The sequence below is a fragment of the Patagioenas fasciata genome, chromosome 8, assembly GCF_037038585.1.
Source record: "Patagioenas fasciata isolate bPatFas1 chromosome 8, bPatFas1.hap1, whole genome shotgun sequence".
NCBI lineage: Eukaryota > Metazoa > Chordata > Aves > Columbiformes > Columbidae > Patagioenas > Patagioenas fasciata.
Window position 1 is genome coordinate 43,250,978 of NC_092527.1, and position 20,651 is coordinate 43,271,628.

Sequence of the window (20,651 nt, forward strand, 5' to 3'; positions counted from 1 at the left end):
AACACAAGAGGGTGGCAGGGGGAACGCCCTAATGGGTCGAGAGGACCCAAGAAATCCAGCAAGAGGACAGCGAGGGGGAGCGCTCCAGCAGGTCAGGAAGTCTCGATAAATGCAGTAAGAGCATGGTGGGTGGGAGGCCCCCAGTGGTTCAAGAGGTCCCAAGAAATCCAGCAAGAGGGCGGCGAGGGGGAGCGCTCTGGCAGATCAGGACGTCTCAATAAATGCGGTAAAAGGATGGTGGGTGGGAGCCCCTCAGTGGTTCCCAAGGTTCCAGGAAATCCAGCAAGAGGACGGCGTGGGGGAGCGCTGTGGCAGATGAAGAACCCTCAGTACATCTGGCAAGAGGACGGTGAGGGGGTGCTCTGATGGGTCAAGGTTGCTCTGAAAAAAGCCCAAGAGGGTGGTAAGGAGAAGCTCACCGGTGATTCACGAATCACCCAGAAAAAAGGGAAGAGGACAGTGCGGGGGAGCTCTTCAGTTGTTGAAGAGAATCCCCAGAAAAAGGCAGGAGGATGATGAGGGGGAACACTCTGGCGGGTCAAGAAGTCTCGATAAGTCCGGCAAGAAGACGGTGGGGAGGAGAGCTCGTGTGGGTCAAGAGGTCCCAAGAAACCCAGCAAGAGGACAGCAGGGGCGAGCGCTCCGGCAGATCAGGAAATCTCGATAAATGCAGTTAGAGGATGGTGGGTGTGAGCCCCTCAGTTGTTTAAGACGTCCCAAGAAATCCAGCAAGAGAACTGCGAGGGGGAGCGCTCCGGCAGGTCAAGCGATGTCAAGAAATCCAGCAAGACAATGGTGGAGAACTCTCCGGCGAGTCACAAGACTCTCCCAAAAAAGGCAAAAGAATGGTGCAGGGGAGCACTCTGGTGGATCAAGAAGCACCCAGGAAAAGGGGAAGAGGATGGTGGGGGGAAACGGCCTGGTTGGTCACAAGACTCCCCCAAAAACCACAAGAGGGGGAACGCCCTAATGGGTCAAGAAGTCCCAAGAAATCCAGCAAGAGGACGACAGGGAGGAGCTCTTTAGCAGGCCAAAATCCCACTGAGGAAAGGCAAGAGGACAGCGGGGGAGAGCGCTCCAGTTCTTCAAGTGACTTCCCAGGCAGAAGGCAGGAGCATGGCGGGGCAGGACTGCGGCAGGTCAAGAATTCTCAGTCTGGCAATAGGATGGCGGGGAGGAGCGTTCCAGCGGGAGAAGAGCGCCCTGACTAGAGGCAAGACAAGGGTGAGGGAGAGCGCTCGGATGTGTGAAGAAGACTCCCCCAAAAAAGTGCAAGAGGAAGGCCAGGGGGAGAGCAATCCAGCAGATCAGGAAGTCTCAATAAATGCGGTAAGAGGATGGCGGGTGGGAGCCCCCCAGTGGTCCAAGAGATCCCAAGAAATCCAGCAAGAGGACGGCAAGGGGGAGCGCTCCAGCAGATCAGGAAATCTCGATAAATGCGGTTAGAGGATGGTGGGTGGGAGCCCCACAGTTGTTTAAGGCATCCCAAGAAATCCAGCAAAAGGACGGCGAGGGGGAGCGCTCTGGCAGATCAGGACGTCTCAATAAATGCGGTAAGAGGATGGCGGGTGGGAGCCCCCCAGTGGTTCAAAATGTCCCAAGATATCCAGGAAGAGAACTGTGAGGGGGAGCGCTCTGGCAGGACAAGCGATGTCAACAAATCCAGCAAGACAATGGTGGAGAACGCTCCGGTGAGTCACAAGACTCCACCAAAAAAGGCAAGAGAATGGTTAGAGGATGGTAACAGGCAGCTTTGAGAGCACTCTGGTGGATCAAGAAGCACCCAGGAAAAGGGGAAGAGGATGGTGGGGGGAAACGGCCTGGTTGATCACAAGACTCCCCCAAAAACCACAAGAGGGTGGCAGGGGGAACGCCCTAAGGGGTCAAGAGGTTCCAAGAAATCCAGCAGCAGGACGGCGAGGGGGAGCGCTCCAGCAGGCTGAGATTGTACTAAAGAAAGGCAAAAGGACAGCAGGAGGAGAGACCCAGTGGGTCAAGAGGTCCCAAGAAATCCAGTAAGAGGACAACAGGGAGCAGTGCTCTGGCAGGCCAAAATCTCAGTGAAGAATGGCAAGAGGACAGCAGGGGGGAGTGCTCCAGTTCTTCAAGTGACTTCCCAGGTAGAAGGCAGAAGGACGGTGGGGTAGCGCTGGGACAGGTCGAGAATTCTCAATCTGGCAATAGGACAGCAGGGAGGAGCATCCAGCGGGACAGGAGCGCCCTGAAAATAGGCAAGACAAGGGTGAGTGAGAGCACTCCGAGATGTCAAGAAGTGTCAAAAAATCTGGTAAAGGATGGCAGGGGGGAGTGCTGTGGATATTCAAGAGACTCCCCAGTAAAAGGCAAGAGGACGGCGCGGGGAAGTGCTCCAGCACGTCAAGATCGCACTGAAGAAAGGCAAGGTCACAGTGGGGGGGAGCATTCCCGTTGTTCCAATGGTTCAAAAGGTCCCAAGAAATCCAACAAGAGAACTGCGAGGGGGAGCGCTCTGGCAAGTCAAGCGGTGTCAATAACCCCAGCAAGGCAACGGCGGAGAGCGCTCTGGTGAGTCACGAGACTCCCCTACAAAGGACGAGAGGATGGTGGAGGGGAGCCCACCAGTGGTTCAAGCAGCACCCAGGAAAAGGGGAGGAGGCTGACGAGGGGCAGGCCTCTGGCGGGCCAAGATCGCTGAGGGAAGGTGCGGGGGAGCTTGCTGGTGGCTCAAGAGACCTCTAGAAAAAGGTAAGAGGGCGGCGGGGGGTGGGAGGGCGCCTCAGCTGGTGAAGAGGAACCCCGAAAACAAGGCAAGAGAATGTTGGTGGGGGGAGCGCTCTGGCGGTTCCAGAGGCTCCCCGAGATCCGCTCAGACGGCAGCGGGTAACGCGGCAGCTCAGCGTCAATCAAAGAAGAACAGGAAGGCGGTTGACCTGCAATTCCAGAGCGAGGAGGAAGACTGGCAACCCGAACGAGGAGCAGCAGAACTTGGCATGGCCTCTGAAATCCTCCTTTAATCTGGGCTCAGGTAAGCTGGAAGCAGGGGACATAGGCTGGGGTTTGGGAGGTGGGCAGGTGAGAAATGATCCGCATTTTTGATCTCCTGAGTGCCTGAAGCGCCTGGGAGTTCATTTGGAGTCGTTGGCTTACTTGATTTTACACTGACTTTTGCATTATATTTTAATGACGTAGAATTTTCCGTTTTGACATCGAAACCTAAACTTCTTTGGAAATTCATCCTCTGTCCCTTCAGTCTCAGCTCGTGGCACTTCCACTGTCTCGTGGCCCGCGTTTCAATGTACATTAGATCGCTTCCTGGGCCTTGGATTTTAAGTAATGGTCCGTCACAAGTTTGTTTTTCTTGTCCTTAACGAGCAGCTTTGAGAGCTCTCTAAGGAAAAGTGATATCTTTTTACCTTGTTACTGCTCTTTCCATGTTACGAGCAGCCACCCTCTTTATGATCAGTCTCATGCTTTTCTTCCTTTCTTGCCCAGGTTCAGAAGACCGGGAATTCCAAGCTTCAAGTTTCCTGTGGAACATTGCGGGAGACCTTGATAACGTGGCAATGAGGGAGGTGATGAAGAGGAACAATACCTGTTCCTTTCCCATTTCAAGACATTATTTTTTACCTTCCTGGTAGCTGTGAGATGATTTGCAATCTTGCGCTAGCATCTGCCTGAAAGAGAACACGGACCCTTTGGGTGCCTCCTCAAGAAATACTTGCTCTATGGTTCTGGCGATGTCCAGGCTTCAAGGGTGGGGCATAGGGGAGTGTAAATCTTAGGGGGCCTCCCGGGATGTCTGCAGGTTTGGGTGACCCGTGGCTGGGACGGGGACGCCGAGGTTGTCAATCTTGCCCTGAATCTCTCGCTCCCTCTCTTGCAGCACCCGAGACCGAATGGAGGAGCAAGTGTACGGGAAGTTCCTGCGCCACGACACAGATCACATTTATCGCTCTCGCCCTGAGAGACCCAGAGAACCAAACCGTTCCCATCGTGCCTTGAAGCAGCCTCTGCTCACGCGCTTCTCCCAGGGAGAAGGCAGAATGGCAGTAGCTCGCCACGTTATACCACAGGGTGCACACTCCGCAGCTTTCAAGCCCAGCTCTGCGTTAGCTCACCCCTGCAATTTTGCACCGCCCACGCAAATTTGAGTTGTCGCTGGTTGTTGCAGCGTTTGGCTTTGGTGAGGACAGCGTGTGTTTGTCAGCAGTTGGTGTAGGGTGGAATCTTGAGGAGAAAGTGATATTTCCGTGCCAGAACTGGTTGGTGTTTGCATGGTATTGTGGTAGTTGTTCCCACAGGTGATCAGTGCTGGAGTGTTATTGCAGGATGAGGGGATTTTGAAGGCTTGTCTGTGAGATGCACTAGAGGCAGCAGTTGCAAACGAAAGGCTGAGGTGTGGAGAGTTTGTCGGTGGGTTTTGGACAGTTGTCAGTTGAAGAGTTGGTTGTTTGCAGGTGAGGTGTAGAGCAGAGGGTGAAGCTGACTTTGCCTGGGCGGCGCAACTGGATGGGTGTGCAGAGCTGAGGAGAGCGGGCTTCTGCGGGTGACCCTAAAGCTGGAGAACCAGCCAGCGGCAGCTCCAGACAGTCCCGCTGCCGAGCTTGGCCGTGTAGGGCCAGTGCCCTGGGGCACAGGGAGTGTGACCCTCCGCAAGCACCAAACAGCAGGTGAGGACTGTGGGGATTTGTACTGAGCTATGATATCTCTAAGGCATGTGCGAGGGGCCGGGGCCAAGGCAAGGTGGGCTCGTTGTGGGGTGTGGGGAGGTGTCAGCCCCCGGACTCAGCCCCTGTCTGATTGTAGTGCCCTTGGGCTGGTGTAGCTCAGTCCTCTGTGTGTTTCTCTTCAGGTGGAGCAGCGTGCAAAGGAAAAGCAAGGAAGGAGAGGAAGGTGGTGAACCTATGAGGAAGAGTGTAGCGAATCTGGCGTGGACTCACGGTAAGGTGCCATGAGAGACATTTATTACAAACTCAGGTTTGCATTTATACTCGCTATGATGCTTGCTCAAGCATTTGCTCTTTAGCTAAGTTAGACATTACATGAGCGATGTAACTGCCATATACGCATTTTTTTCTATAGTAAGCTGTCCCTCTGTCCCTGATGTATCAGTCCTGTATCCTGTATCTTAGTAGTCACAATTTTTCCCCAAGTAGATGAATATTTGCAAGCAGCTTTATCTCCAGTCGTTACCTGTTCATATAATTCTCATTCATCTTTGTGCCATGTCTCCAACTGAAATGTACCAGTTGTAGGAAAGTCTAGCACATGATTAGCAATCCATTCTAATAAACTCACCAATCAGACCCCGATACATCCTGATTTTGCGTTTGTAGCGCATGTTGAAGGACATCCAGGGTTTGTCTTTGCTTAAGGGATAACTTCCCTCCCATGGTTCCCAATCGCTCACCTTTCGTTGGTGGTGGGCGCGCACTGTCCTGGTTCCCGGTCCTGTTTCCTGGTTCGATTGGGCTTCGCTACCAGAGCGGCTACTGCCTTTATAGGCACGCTGAAAGTCCCTGTTCCAGGGCGCCATTTGTAGCGAATGCGGTACGAACTCTCTTTTAAGGTGCAATGAGAGATGTTTATTACAAATTCAGGCTTGTGTTTATACTCGCTATGATACTTGCTCAAGCATTTGTTGATTAGCTAAGTTAGTCATTACATGAGTGATGTGTTTTGTGTTCCCACCAAAGTCACTGCCATAAACACCTTTTTTGTCTATCACAAGCTGTCCCTCTGTCCTTGATGCATCAATCCTGTATCAACTCCTCTGTCCTTGATGTATCACATAGCATACAGTCCTTTGTTCTTGTATTTTTCCACTAATGCTTGTTCTCATGCTGTTGACTCTTGCAGTTTCTCATGTGCCCGGTCTTCCGCGTACTGACACAGAAGAGCGATCACGAAAGAGGATTGGAGCGCACCTGTGAGTCAAGCAGAGTCAAGAAAGAAGATGACAGTGGTGGACCTGTGAGTCAGGAGGGGACAAAAGAGGAGAAAGGTGATGGAGCTACGAGTCAAGAGTGAGGAGGAAGATGGGCAGCCTGAGCCAGCGAGAAGGAGAATGTATCCTTAAGCACAGGGAACGATCTGTGATTAGTGCGTCCCCCTCCCACCCCTAGAAACCGTGCTCGGGGGTAAAGTGGTAAAATGGGAGCAGGGGCTGTTGGCTGTGTTTTGGGAGGTGGGGGTGGTGAGCAGGGGCTGGGCTCTTGGACTTGGGAGCAGTTAAGGGAGCAGGGTGGTCATCCCTTGGGAGGTGTCTGTCTGCCAGCAGGTAAAGGAGGGGGAAGAGGATCCTGCCGGGGTGAGGGCCTGGCCAGCTCTCCACTCCCAGGGCTCTTGATGCTGGTGTGGTGTGTTGCTGTAAGTGCCAGGGGTGACTGGCAAAGAAAGTCTTTGTGGGGTGCATGCTGGGAAACTGTGCTGCTACGGAGGGGCTGGGTTGGTGGGAAGGCCTGTGCGGGGGGCCGGGGCCAAGGCAAGGTGGCCTTGTGGTGGGGTGTGGGGATGCGTCAGCGACCGGACTCGCCCCCTCGTGTGACTGTACGGGCCTGGGGTGGGTATATTTTTGTTTTCTGTGCATCTCTGTTCGGGTGGAGCAGCTCGCAAAGGTGAAAGCAAGAAAGAAGAGGAAGGTGGTGAACCTACGAGGAAGAGCGATCAAGAAAGAGGATTGGAGTGCATCTGCAAGTCAACAGGGATCAAGAAAGAAGATGACGGTGGTAGACCTGCGAGTCAGGAGGGATCAAGAAAGAAGAGGAGGAAGGTGATGGAGCTGCGAGTCAGGAGTGAGGAGGAAGAAAATGTCCCCCTTGGGACAGGGACCTCCCTGTAATCAGGACTGCGCCCTCCCACCCCTGGAAACTGCTCAGGGGCTCAGACATCCATGGGAAGGTTGTGTCCGACAACACGAGCCAGATCTTCAGCACTGGCTGCTGTTCAGCTGGGACCAGGGGCTGCTGGTGGGGTTTTGGGAGGCGGGGTGGGTGAGTAGAGGCTGGGCTTTTGTACTCATGAGTGGTTGAGAGAGAGGGCTGGACACCTCTTGGGAGGTGTCTTGTCTGTCTGCCATCAGCTAAAGGAGGGGGAAGAGGATCCTGCCGGGGTGAGGGCCTGGCCAGCTCTCCACTCCCAGGGCTCTTGATGCTGATGTGGTGTGTTGCTGTAAGTGCCAGGGGTGACTGGCAAAGAAAGTCTTTGTGGGGTGCATGCTGGGAAACTGTGCTGCTACGGAGGGGCTGGGTTGGTGGGAAGGCCTGTGCGGGGGGCCGGGGCCAAGGCAAGGTGGGCTTGCTGTGGGATGTGGGGATGCGTCAGCGACCGGACTCACCCCCTATGTGACTGTACGGGCTTGGGGTGGGTGTATTTCTGTCTTCAGGGCATTTCAGTTTGGGTGGAGCAGCTCACAAAGGCGAAAGCAAGAAAGGAAAGTAAGGTTGTGAACTTACGAGAAAGAGTGATCAAGAAAGAGGATTTGAGTTCATCCGGGAGTCGAGGGATCAAGAAAGAAGAGGAGGAAGGTGATGGACGTGCATATTGAAAATGAGAGGGAAGATGGGCAACCTGAAGCATGGAGCAAGGGAATGTCTCCTAGAACAAAGGGACCTTTCTGTAATCAGAGATCCCCCCTCCTACCCTACAAACTGAACAAAGAGGACTGCGAGAGGGAGCGCTCTGACAGGACAAGAGGTATCAGTAAATCTGGCAAGAGGACAGTGGGGGAAGCGCTCTGGCGGATCAACAAGTCTCAATATATGTGGCAAGAGGATGATGGGGGAGAGTTCACCAGTGGTTCAAAAGTCACCCAGAAAAAGGGGAAGAGGATGTCAAGGGGGGAGCGCTCTGGTCGATCACAAGACTCTCCTAAAAAACACAACAGGATGGTGGTGGGGGGGAATGTCCTATATGGGACAAGGGGTCCCGAGAAATCCAGCAAGAGGATGGTGGGGGGGAGCACTCCAGCAGACCAAGAATGTACTAAGGAAAGGCAAAAGGACGGCAGGAGGAGAGACCCAGTGGGTCAAGAGGTACCGAGAAATCCAGCAAGAGGACGACAGGGAGGAGCTCTTTAGCAGGCCAAAATCCCACTGAGGAAAGGCAAGAGGACAGCGGGGGAGAGCGCTCCAGTTCTTCAAGTGACTTCCCAGGCAGAAGGCAGGAGCATGGCGGGGCAGGACTGCGGCAGGTCAAGAATTCTCAGTCTGGCAATAGGATGGCGGGGAGGAGCGTTCCAGCGGGAGAAGAGCGCCCTGACTAGAGGCAAGACAAGGGTGAGGGAGAGCACTCGGACGTGTCAAGAAGACTCCCCCAAAAAGTGCAAGAGGAAGGCCGGTGGGGAGAGCAATCCAGCAGATCAGGAAGTCTCAATAAATGCGGTAAGAAGGTGGCAGGTGGGAGCTCCCCAGTGGTTCAAGAGGTCCCAAGATATCCAGCAAGAGAACTGTGAGGGGGAGCGCTCCAACAGGTCAAGCGGTGTCAAGAAATCCAGCAAGACAATGGTGGAAAACGCTCCGGTGAGTCACAAGATTCCCCCAAAAAAAGGCAAGAGAATGGTGCAGGGGAGCACTCTGGTGGATCAAGAAGCACCCAGGAAAAGGGGAAGAAGATGGTGGGGGGGAGCACTCTGGTTGGTCACAAGACTCCCCCAGAAAACACAAGAGGGTGGCAGGGGGAACGCCCTAATGGGTCAAGAGGACCCAAGAAATCCAGCAAGAGGACGGCGAAGGGGAGCGCTCCAGCAGATCAGGAAGTCTCGATAAATGCGGTAAGAGGATGGCGGGTGGGAGCCCCCCCAGTGGTCCAAGAGGTCCCAAGAAATCCAGCAAGAGGACGGCGAGGGGGAGCGCTCTGGCAGATCAGGACGTCTCAATAAATGCGGTAAAAGGATGGTGGGTGGGAGCCCCTCAGTGGTTCCCAAGGTTCCAGGAAATCCAGCAAGAGGACGGCGTGGGGGAGCGCTGTGGCAGATGAAGAACCCTCAGTACATCTGGCAAGAGGACGGTGAGGGGGTGCTCTGATGGGTCAAGGTTGCTCTGAAAAAAGCCCAAGAGGGTGGTAAGGAGAAGCTCACCGGTGATTCACGAATCACCCAGAAAAAAGGGAAGAGGACAGTGCGGGGGAGCTCTTCAGTTGTTGAAGAGAATTCCCAGAAAAAGGCAGGAGGATGATGAGGGGGAACACTCTGGCGGGTCAAGAAGTCTCGATAAGTCCGGCAAGAAGACGGTGGGGAGGAGAGCTCGTGTGGGTCAAGAGGTCCCAAGAAACCCAGCAAGAGGACAGCAGGGGCGAGCGCTCCGGCAGATCAGGAAATCTCAATAAATGCAGTTAGAGGATGGTGGGTGTGAGCCCCTCAGTTGTTTAAGACGTCCCAAGAAATCCAGCAAGAGAACTGCGAGGGGGAGCGCTCCGGCAGGTCAAGCGATGTCAAGAAATCCAGCAAGACAATGGTGGAGAACTCTCCGGCGAGTCACAAGACTCTCCCAAAAAAGGCAAAAGAATGGTGCAGGGGAGCACTCTGGTGGATCAAGAAGCACCCAGGAAAAGGGGAAGAGGATGGTGGGGGGAAACGGCCTGGTTGGTCACAAGACTCCCCCAAAAACCACAAGAGGGTGGCAGGGGGAACGCCCTAATGGGTCAAGAAGTCCCAAGAAATCCAGCAAGAGGACGACAGGGAGGAGCTCTTTAGCAGGCCAAAATCCCACTGAGGAGAGGCAAGAGGACAGCGGGGGAGAGCGCTCCAGTTCTTCAAGTGACTTCCCAGGCAGAAGGCAGGAGCATGGCGGGGCAGGACTGCGGCAGGTCAAGAATTCTCAGTCTGGCAATAGGATGGCGGGGAGGAGCGTTCCAGCGGGAGAAGAGCGCCCTGACTAGAGGCAAGACAAGGGTGAGGGAGAGCACTCGGACGTGTCAAGAAGACTCCCCCAAAAAGTGCAAGAGGAAGGCCGGTGGGGAGAGCAATCCAGCAGATCAGGAAGTCTCAATAAATGCGGTAAGAAGGTGGCAGGTGGGAGCTCCCCAGTGGTTCAAGAGGTCCCAAGATATCCAGCAAGAGAACTGTGAGGGGGAGCGCTCCAACAGGTCAAGCGGTGTCAAGAAATCCAGCAAGACAATGGTGGAAAACGCTCCGGTGAGTCACAAGATTCCCCCAAAAAAAGGCAAGAGAATGGTGCAGGGGAGCACTCTGGTGGATCAAGAAGCACCCAGGAAAAGGGGAAGAAGATGGTGGGGGGGAGCACTCTGGTTGGTCACAAGACTCCCCCAGAAAACAGAAGAGGGTGGCAGGGGGAACGCCCTAATGGGTCAAGAGGACCCAAGAAATCCAGCAAGAGGACGGCGAGGGGGAGCGCTCCAGCAGGTCAGGAAGTCTCGATAAATGCGGTAAAAGGATGGTGGGTGGGAGCCCCTCAGTGGTTCCCAAGGTTCCAGGAAATCCAGCAAGAGGACGGCGTGGGGGAGCGCTGTGGCAGATGAAGAACCCTCAGTACATCTGGCAAGAGGACGGTGAGGGGGTGCTCTGATGGGTCAAGGTTGCTCTGAAAAAAGCCCAAGAGGGTGGTAAGGAGAAGCTCACCGGTGATTCACGAATCACCCAGAAAAAAGGGAAGAGGACAGTGCGGGGGAGCTCTTCAGTTGTTGAAGAGAATCCCCAGAAAAAGGCAGGAGGATGATGAGGGGGAACACTCTGGTGGGTCAAGAAGTCTCGATAAGTCCGGCAAGAAGACGGTGGGGAGGAGAGCTCGTGTGGGTCAAGAGGTCCCAAGAAACCCAGCAAGAGGACAGCAGGGGCGAGCGCTCCGGCAGATCAGGAAATCTCGATAAATGCAGTTAGAGGATGGTGGGTGTGAGCCCCTCAGTTGTTTAAGACGTCCCAAGAAATCCAGCAAGAGAACTGCGAGGGGGAGCGCTCCGGCAGGTCAAGCGATGTCAAGAAATCCAGCAAGACAATGGTGGAGAACTCTCCGGCGAGTCACAAGACTCTCCCAAAAAAGGCAAAAGAATGGTGCAGGGGAGCACTCTGGTGGATCAAGAAGCACCCAGGAAAAGGGGAAGAGGATGGTGGGGGGAAACGGCCTGGTTGGTCACAAGACTCCCCCAAAAACCACAAGAGGGTGGCAGGGGGAACGCCCTAATGGGTCAAGAAGTCCCAAGAAATCCAGCAAGAGGACGACAGGGAGGAGCTCTTTAGCAGGCCAAAATCCCACTGAGGAGAGGCAAGAGGACAGCGGGGGAGAGCGCTCCAGTTCTTCAAGTGACTTCCCAGGCAGAAGGCAGGAGCATGGCGGGGCAGGACTGCGGCAGGTCAAGAATTCTCAGTCTGGCAATAGGATGGCGGGGAGGAGCGTTCCAGCGGGAGAAGAGCGCCCTGACTAGAGGCAAGACAAGGGTGAGGGAGAGCACTCGGACGTGTCAAGAAGACTCCCCCAAAAAGTGCAAGAGGAAGGCCGGTGGGGAGAGCAATCCAGCAGATCAGGAAGTCTCAATAAATGCGGTAAGAAGGTGGCAGGTGGGAGCTCCCCAGTGGTTCAAGAGGTCCCAAGATATCCAGCAAGAGAACTGTGAGGGGGAGCGCTCCAACAGGTCAAGCGGTGTCAAGAAATCCAGCAAGACAATGGTGGAAAACGCTCCGGTGAGTCACAAGATTCCCCCAAAAAAAGGCAAGAGAATGGTGCAGGGGAGCACTCTGGTGGATCAAGAAGCACCCAGGAAAAGGGGAAGAGGATGGTGGGGGGAAACGGCCTGGTTGATCACAAGACTCCCCCAAAAACCACAAGAGGGTGGCAGGGGGAACGCCCTAAGGGGTCAAGAGGTTCCAAGAAATCCAGCAGCAGGACGGCGAGGGGGAGCGCTCCAGCAGGCTGAGATTGTACTAAAGAAAGGCAAAAGGACAGCAGGAGGAGAAACCCAGTGGGTCAAGAGGTCCCAAGAAATCCAGTAAGAGGACAACAGGGAGCAGTGCTCTGGCAGGCCAAAATCTCAGTGAAGAAAGGCAAGAGGACAGCAGGGGGGAGCGCTCCAGTTCTTCAAGTGACTTCCCAGGTAGAAGGCAGAAGGACGGTGGGGTAGCGCTGGGACAGGTCGAGAATTCTCAATCTGGCAATAGGACAGCAGGGAGGAGCATCCAGCGGGACAGGAGCGCCCTGAAAATAGGCAAGACAAGGGTGAGTGAGAGCACTCCGAGATGTCAAGAAGTGTCAAAAAATCTGGTAAAGGATGGCAGGGGGGAGTGCTGTGGATATTCAAGAGACTCCCCAGTAAAAGGCAAGAGGACGGCGCGGGGAAGTGCTCCAGCACGTCAAGATCGCACTGAAGAAAGGCAAGGTCACAGTGGGGGGGAGCATTCCCGTTGTTCCAATGGTTCAAAAGGTCCCAAGAAATCCAACAAGAGAACTGCGAGGGGGAGCGCTCTGGCAAGTCAAGCGGTGTCAATAACCCCAGCAAGGCAACGGCGGAGAGCGCTCTGGTGAGTCACGAGACTCCCCTACAAAGGACGAGAGGATGGTGGAGGGGAGCCCACCAGTGGTTCAAGCAGCACCCAGGAAAAGGGGAGGAGGCTGACGAGGGGCAGGCCTCTGGCGGGCCAAGATCGCTGAGGGAAGGTGCGGGGGAGCTTGCTGGTGGCTCAAGAGACCTCTAGAAAAAGGTAAGAGGGCGGCGGGGGGTGGGAGGGCGCCTCAGCTGGTGAAGAGGAACCCCGAAAACAAGGCAAGAGAATGTTGGTGGGGGGAGCGCTCTGGCGGTTCCAGAGGCTCCCCGAGATCCGCTCAGACGGCAGCGGGTAACGCGGCAGCTCAGCGTCAATCAAAGAAGAACAGGAAGGCGGTTGACCTGCAATTCCAGAGCGAGGAGGAAGACTGGCAACCTGAACGAGGAGCAGCAGAACTTGGCATGGCCTCTGAAATCCTCCTTTAATCTGGGCTCAGGTAAGCTGGAAGCAGGGGACATAGGCTGGGGTTTGGGAGGTGGGCAGGTGAGAAATGATCCGCATTTTTGATCTCCTGAGTGACTGAAGCGCCTGGGAGTTCATTTGGAGTCGTTGCCTTACTTGATTTTACACTGACTTTTGCATTATATTTTAATGACGTAGAATTTTCCGTTTTGACATCGAAACCTAAACTTCTTTGGAAATTCATCCTCTGTCCCTTCAGTCTCAGCTCGTGGCACTTCCACTGTCTCGTGGCCCGCGTTTCAATGTACATTAGATCGCTTCCTGGGCCTTGGATTTTAAGTAATGGTCCGTCACAAGTTTGTTTTTCTTGTCCTTAACAGGCAGCTTTGAGAGCTCTCTAAGGAAAAGTGATATCTTTTTACCTTGTTACTGCTCTTTCCATGTTACGAGCAGCCACCCTCTTTATGATCAGTCTCATGCTTTTCTTCCTTTCTTGCCCAGGTTCAGAATACCAGGAATTCCAAGCTTCAAGTTTCCTGTGGAACATTGCGGGAGACCTTGATAACGTGGCAATGAGGGAGGTGATGAAGAGGAACAATACCTGTTCCTTTCCCATTTCAAGACGTTATTTTTTACCTTCCTGGTAGCTGTGAGATGATTTGCAATCTTGCGCTAGCACCTGCCTGAAAGAGAACACGGACCCTTTGGGTGCCTCCTCAAGAAATACTTGCTCTATGGTTCTGGCGATGTCCAGGCTTCAAGGGTGGGGCATAGGGGAGTGTAAATCTTAGGGGGCCTCCCGGGATGTCTGCAGGTTTGGGTGACCCGTGGCTGGGACGGGGACGCCGAGGTTGTCAATCTTGTCCTGAATCTCTCGCTCCCTCTCTTGCAGCACCCGAGACCGAATGGAGGAGCAAGGGTACGGGAAGTTCCTGCGCCATGACACAGATCACATTTATCGCTCTCGCCCTGAGAGACCCGGAGAACCAAACCGTTCCCATCGTGCCTTGAAGCAGCCTCTGCTCACGCGCTTCTCCCAGGGAGAAGGCAGAATGGCAGTAGCTCGCCACGTTATACCACAGGGTGCACACTCCGCAGCTTTCAAGCCCAGCTCTGCGTTAGCTCACCCCTGCAATTTTGCACCGCCCACGCAAATTTGAGTTGTCGCTGGTTGTTGCAGCGTTTGGCTTTGGTGAGGACAGCGTGTGTTTGTCAGCAGTTGGTGTAGGGTGGAATCTTGAGGAGAAAGTGATATTTCCGTGCCAGAACTGGTTGGTGTTTGCCTGGTATTGTGGTAGTTGTTCCCACAGGTGATCAGTGCTGGAGTGTTATTGCAGGATGAGGGGATTTTGAAGGCTTGTCTGTGAGATGCACTAGAGGCAGCAGTTGCAAACGAAAGGCTGAGGTGTGGAGAGTTTGTCGGTGGGTTTTGGACAGTTGTCAGTTGAAGAGTTGGTTGTTTGCAGGTGAGGTGTAGAGCAGAGGGTGAAGCTGACTTTGCCTGGGCGGCGCAACTGGATGGGTGTGCAGAGCTGAGGAGAGCGGGCTTCTGCGGGTGACCCTAAAGCTGGAGAACCAGCCGGCAGCTCCAGACACTCCCGCAGGGCCGGGCAGGGCCAGTGGCCTGGGGCACAGTGAGTGTGACCCTCCGCAAGCACCAAACAGCAGGTGAGGACCGTGGGGATTTGTACTGAGCTATGATATCTCTAACCCATGAAACTGGGGTCCAGCCTGAGCAGGGCATGTGCGGAAGCTGTGCTGCAGCGGAGGGGCAGAGCTGAGGGGAAGGGCTGTGTGAGGGGCCGGGGCCAAGGCAAGGCGGGCACGCTGTGGGGTGTGGGGAGGTGTCAGCCCCTAGATTCAGCCCCCGTCTGACTGTAGTGCCCTGGGGCTGATGTAGCTCAGTCCTCTGTGTGTTTCTCTTCAGGTGGAGCCGTGTGCAAAGGAAAAGCAAGGAAGGAGGCGAACCTGTGAGGAAGAGTGATCGAGAAAGAGGATTGGAGGGCACCTGTGAGTCAAGAGGGATCAAGAAAGAAGACAACGGTGGTGGAACCGCAGGTCAGGAGAGCTCAAGGAAGGAGAAAGGTGATTGTGGCAGTATTCTGACATTGGGCCTATGAGAAACTGTGAGAGTTGACAGCGTGAGAACAATCATTAGTGGAATAACACAAGAAGCAAGTACTGTATGCTACGTGATACATCGAGGACAGAGGGATTGGTACAGGAATGATACATCAAGGGGGATGACGGGGGTAGCTTGTGGTATAGACAACGATGCTTTTATGGCAGTAACAATATATCACTTATGTTATGACGAACTTACCAAATCAGCAAATGCTTGAGCAAGCATCATAGCGAATATAAATGCAAACCTGAGTTTGTAACAAATGTCTCTTGTCTCACCTTAAAAGAGAGTCGGTGCCACATTCACTACAAATGGCACCCGAACAGGGACTTTGAGTGCGGCTGTAAAGGCAGCAGCCGTTCTGGTGGCAAAGCCCAATTGAACAAGGACAGGGAAACAGAGCCAGGAAACAGAAACCACAGCGTGCGCCCATCAGCAAGAAAAGATGAGCAATTTGGAACCATAGGAGGGAAGTTATCCCTTGAACCAAACAAACCCTAGATGTCCTTCAACTTTTATTAAGAAAGCAAAATCACAATGTACCAGTAGTCCGATTAATGACTTTATAAGAAAGGCTTGCTGATCATGTGCTGGACTTTCCTACAACTGGTACATTTTAGTTGGAGGCATGGCAGAAAGTTGAACGAGAATTATATGAACAGGCAGCAACTGGAGATAAAGCTGCTTGTGAATATTTATCTACTTGGGCAAAAATTATGTCTGCTTTAATAGCGACTCAGAAGGAAGTAGTTGCGCGGGTTGCAACTAATTGTGAACCTTCTGCTCCTCCCTTGCCAGGGAAGGAGGGGGATCCTGTAGATAGATTAGGCAAAAATGCACTGACCACAGATGTAGTAGTGGATAAAGGATTGGCTGATAACAAAGCCCCTGCATGTACCCTACAGTGAACACTTTTGGCAAATGATGGTTTGTGGGAGTCGCCTGACAAGCCCCTTGATCCTGGCCCGACGGACCCAGAGTAAGAGCCTGATTTATTCCCCCCGGATGTTACTTTGCAACCGAAAGTGCACACTAATTAAACCATGTGGGATAAATGTAGAGAAGAGGCTTTGAAAACAGGAGACTCGAAAGTGGTTACGGCATGGCCAGTGATCTGTTGTGAACAGCAATCTCCAGGCTTTCAGCAGCTACCATATGATGTTGTAAAGGAATTACCAACATTAGCTAAAGAAAATGGGGTTACTTTATCATTTGTTATACATTTTTGAAGCATTAAGCTCCTCTTACGAACTTACTCCACATGACTGGCGTTCTTTGTTGAAAATGATCTTAACCATACAGTATATTGACTAGTAGTTATCTGATTTTTGGGAGAACTGTACTATAGAGACCGTTGATAATGCATATCGGATGAGATGGATTGATTGCAGTCCTTTAGCTGGGGAATGTGCCCACGCTTTGCCAGATAATCAAGTTGCGTAACCCAGAGAGATATATATGTGGTGTAATAGCAAAACTAGCAATGAAAGTGGTTCGGAAGTTACTGGAGGTTGGGAGAGATGCCAATACGTCCTTTTCAAAAATCTTGCAAGGATCACAGGAACCTTATGCGCTGTTTTTAGACCGCTTGCAAACTGCTTTGGAGAGACAAATTGATAATGACACAGCGCATGAGTTGTTACTAAAATAATTGGCTTTTGAGAATGCTAATGCTGATTGTCAGCGTGTGTTGCAGGATTTGGGGAATAGGGAAAGGTGTACTATAGCAGATATGAGAGTGTGTCAAAACATAATGCAACTGAACATTATACCAGCTCTCTAGCTGCTGCTTTAGCAGCACAGTTACAAGTATTGGGAACAGAACTGAAATCGAATTGTTTTTGTTGTGGGACACTGGGTCGTGTAAAGAAAGATTACACAAAGTATGCACACCAGACTTCGAAGGCTGTACCTCCTAGAGATCGTCCAAAATGGGGAAAGGGCAAGCACTGTGTGAGTGAACATCATTCAAGGGTTAATGTAAAGGGGGAGCCAATTAACCCTTCCCAGGAGGTGGGGGACAGGACTTCCCCCACCCCCATCAAATAAATTCAAGTCTAAACTCATGACCCGAGATCTCTTCCCTGGAACAGCTGGAAGTGCAGGGCTGGACTTGGCTGCCAGCCCGTCAGTGATGATAATTAATTACTGCTGTGGTATTGCTTATTCCCAGAGGAGTGTGGGGGCCTTTAGTGCCTAGTGTGCATGCTTTGTTAATAGGTTGATCATCTACTACCAAATTGGGTTTGTTTGTTTTACCTGGAGTAATTGACTCTGATTATCAAGGTGAAATCAAAATTATGGCATGGACACCTGTGCCACCTTGCTACATCCTGAGGATGCCCCCAGATTTGCATTTTGTGTTCCTTCACTTAATCAAGAGGAGCCTATGAAGAGATAGCATTGGGTGGTATCACCACAAGGGATGAGAAATAGTCCAACCATTTGCAAGACAGTAGTTGCAGCAGCTGTACAACCTGTGAGGAAGCTGTACCCCTCAGCTTGTATCTGTCGTTATATGGATGATATCTTGCTTGTCATGTTATAAGAGCAGGAACTACAACAAGTAATGCAAGTCCTATGTAACGCTATACAAAAGGCTAGATTACAAATTGCACAAGAAAAAATTCAGAAAACTGCTCCATGGAAATATTTGGGGTGGCAAATACCAGAACAAGAAATCATTCCTTAGCCAGTAACTCTTAAATTCCATAATATCATGACCTTAAATGACTTACAAAATTGCTAGGAGCCATAAATTGGCTCCGACCTATTTTGGGCATTGCCACAGAGGAACTGTGTCTACTTTTTACACTTTTGAAAGGAGACCTGAATTTATTGTCTACTCAGGTATTGGATGACAAAGCTTAGCAGGCCATATAGAAAGTATTCGATGCTGTTGAACAAAAATAGGGATGGGGACGCAATTTGCAGCTGCCAGTTTGGCTGGCACTCATAGCCAATACCGTCCAACCGTTTGCAGTACCGTTTCAATGGGACAAGTCATTAAGTGATTCTTTAAGAGGTGGAATGGGTTTTTCTAGCTCACACACCAATGAAAACAGTTTGGATAATAAAAGAAATGTATGCAAACCCAATAATTAAAGGCAGAGAATGTTTGTATGCTATGTATGGGACAGACTTTGAATGTATATTTATTCCTACAACAAAGGAGAATTTGCAATGGTAATTAACTGAAGATGTGAATTTCCAGATTGCATTGGCAACATACGCAGGGAACATATCAGTTTATTACCCTCAACATAAACTGTGGGCTGAAATTGGTAATTTACCGTTGTGTGGCAAATGCTGCTGTCAGCAACGACCAGTAAGTGACAAGACTGTATTTACTGATGCCTTTGGTCGCTCACGTAAAGTTGTAATTACGTGGCTAAACTCAGATACCCAGTGTTCCAAACACAAGGTAGAAAAAGGAGACCAGGGGTCAAACAAGTTCTTGAGCTGACAGCTGTTAGGATCGCTTTTGAGTGTTCTGTAATGAGCCTTTGAATGTTGTAACTGACTCATATTATGCAGCTGGCATACTTAACCGCCTGGAAGCTTCTTTTCTGAAGGAAGAGGATAATCCTCTTTTGATGGCTGAATTGAGAATGCTATGGTTCCTAATAAATCATAGACGTCATGGTTTTTATGCAGCGCACATCCGCTCTCGCGCTGCCCTTCCAGGACCTCTTGCGGAAGGCAATAGGAGGGCCGATGCACGAGCTGTGCCGCTTACTGTGCCTAAAGCCTTGGAGCAAGCTAAATTATCACATAAACTCTTTCACCAGAATGCAAAGTCGTTAAAACGACAATTTCAAATTACAACGGATCAGGCCAGGAGCGTTCTTATGTCCTGCCCTGATTGCCAACAGTCGGCACCCGTGCCATCCAAAGAGGGTGTTAATCCAGGAGGGATTACTGACAAGTACGGCCAGCTGATGTAACGCGTTGTTCTGAAGTGGGTAAATACGTACGTGTTTCTGTAGACGCTCATTCCAGATTTCTCGTTGCGGCTGCACGCACTGGTGAAAGAGCACGGGACGTCTGTAAACAGTGGTTGGCGTGTTTTGCTGTTTCAGGAGTTCCAGGATATGTAAAACCAGAGGAAAGCGGAACGCACGCTGGATTAGAGGAGCGATCCCCCGAGTGCCCAGCGCGCCGTAATAAAAGTGCCTGCTTTTTAACACTTTCAAAACCATGTTAAAGAGTCTGTTTGCCGACTTTTCGGTATCGTTTTCTGGCGACGAGGATGGGATAATCTGCCTGAACTCCCGTGGACCCCAGGATCTCTGGGACCTTGTGCCGGCACCGGGGAATTCCCGGAAGGGATCACGGATCCTCGGGCCAGCTCGGGACGTGGGTAAAACCCCATCAATGAGGTAAGGCACTTTCATTGTCTGGTTTGTTTGCAGGCTGCCTGCGCGAGACGTGGGCGACACCAGCGCGTTGGGTCTGCGCGTTTTGGTAAATTGGGTAAATTAAAAAGAAATAAAAAACTAAAGAGGAAAATGAGAAAACAATAAATAAAAGAGAAAAACAAGGGAACAGTAATTTGATAAAGGTACCTTTAGTGATTTTGCTGTTTGTGCCTTAGCAATTGTATAATTGTTTGTGTCTTTAGTGATCTGTTGTTACTTGTGTCTCGGGTGATTTTATAGTCCAATACTTACGGTTAACCAATTGTCTGTTATTGTGATTGTGAAATAGGTAGTGGACAAGGGACAGGAGCGATTCGGAAGAAATCCCGCCCGGGCTGTGTTTTGTGACAGTGGAAAAGGATCGTTTGACTCCCTGGGGAACAGCAACCAGGGAATATTGTAATTAATGGTGGCCACTGTAAAGAATATTAATATGCTGCACAGGTCTGGGTGGGTATACCCGAGATGTGTAGTATAGTAATGCACTACATGTAATATATAATGAGATATGTTTTAAATCATATATTGTCTATTATATAATGCATATTACACAATACAAAATGTTACATATGCATTGTATTTGAAAAAGAATAATCAGGGAAAGAAATTGAAACCAGTAAAAGGTTTGTTGACGAACAGATATTGGTGTAGAATACACAGAGAACATTAGATCAGGATTGTCCCTTGGTGAATGCAGGGTGGCATCCTGATGTCCTTATATCGGGGGACAGGCTGAATTAGTATGGACAGTGCATTTTATACGGGATTGGACACGCTGTGCCTAAAGCTGTAAATACGCCAAAGCCTTCTGAGATAAAACAGGATCGTCTGTGCCTCATTTGCTACACCCCTTTACCTGTTTCCCAAATTGATTTAGACTGTATTTACCATTGTAAAAATAAAGCTTTCCCCCTTTAATTTTTGTCATGTATTGTAATTCATAGAGATATTGGAGCCTGTCCTACCTAAACTGTAGAAAAGACAGCAGCCATGTGTATTTTTAAGTAAAGATTAAATCAAGTCTGCTAGCTCATTATCTTTAAGCGTTCTACTGTGATCACCTCCCTCCCAAGGTTTTGTGTCTATTGTATCAGGGCCTGACACCCACGGCCACAGTGGATGAATCGCCATGGGCACAGCACCAGGACCCGCTTGTTGGTGTCCAGGGTATCCACTCCAGCAGACACTGTTAGTAAAAGAGCACATCATGAAACTGGAGAACCATCTAATTGTG

General features: G+C 51.4%; 2 long non-coding RNA genes across 2 annotated transcripts; both read left to right on the top strand.

Moving 5' to 3' along the window:
• The first annotated feature begins 269 nt into the window (after positions 1 to 269).
• LOC136104183 (uncharacterized) lies at positions 270 to 6,421 on the top strand. Its single transcript, XR_010651735.2, has 5 exons — positions 270 to 3,004; positions 3,472 to 3,551; positions 3,863 to 4,649; positions 4,832 to 4,920; positions 5,839 to 6,421. It is a non-coding gene; the product is annotated as an uncharacterized lncRNA (long non-coding RNA).
• Positions 6,422 to 8,881: 2,460 nt separating this feature from the next.
• On the top strand, positions 8,882 to 20,412 carry LOC139828584 (uncharacterized). Its single transcript, XR_011740378.1, has 6 exons — positions 8,882 to 12,905; positions 13,373 to 13,452; positions 13,764 to 14,539; positions 14,799 to 14,956; positions 19,079 to 19,378; positions 19,707 to 20,412. It is a non-coding gene; the product is annotated as an uncharacterized lncRNA (long non-coding RNA).
• The last annotated feature ends 239 nt before the right edge of the window (positions 20,413 to 20,651 follow it).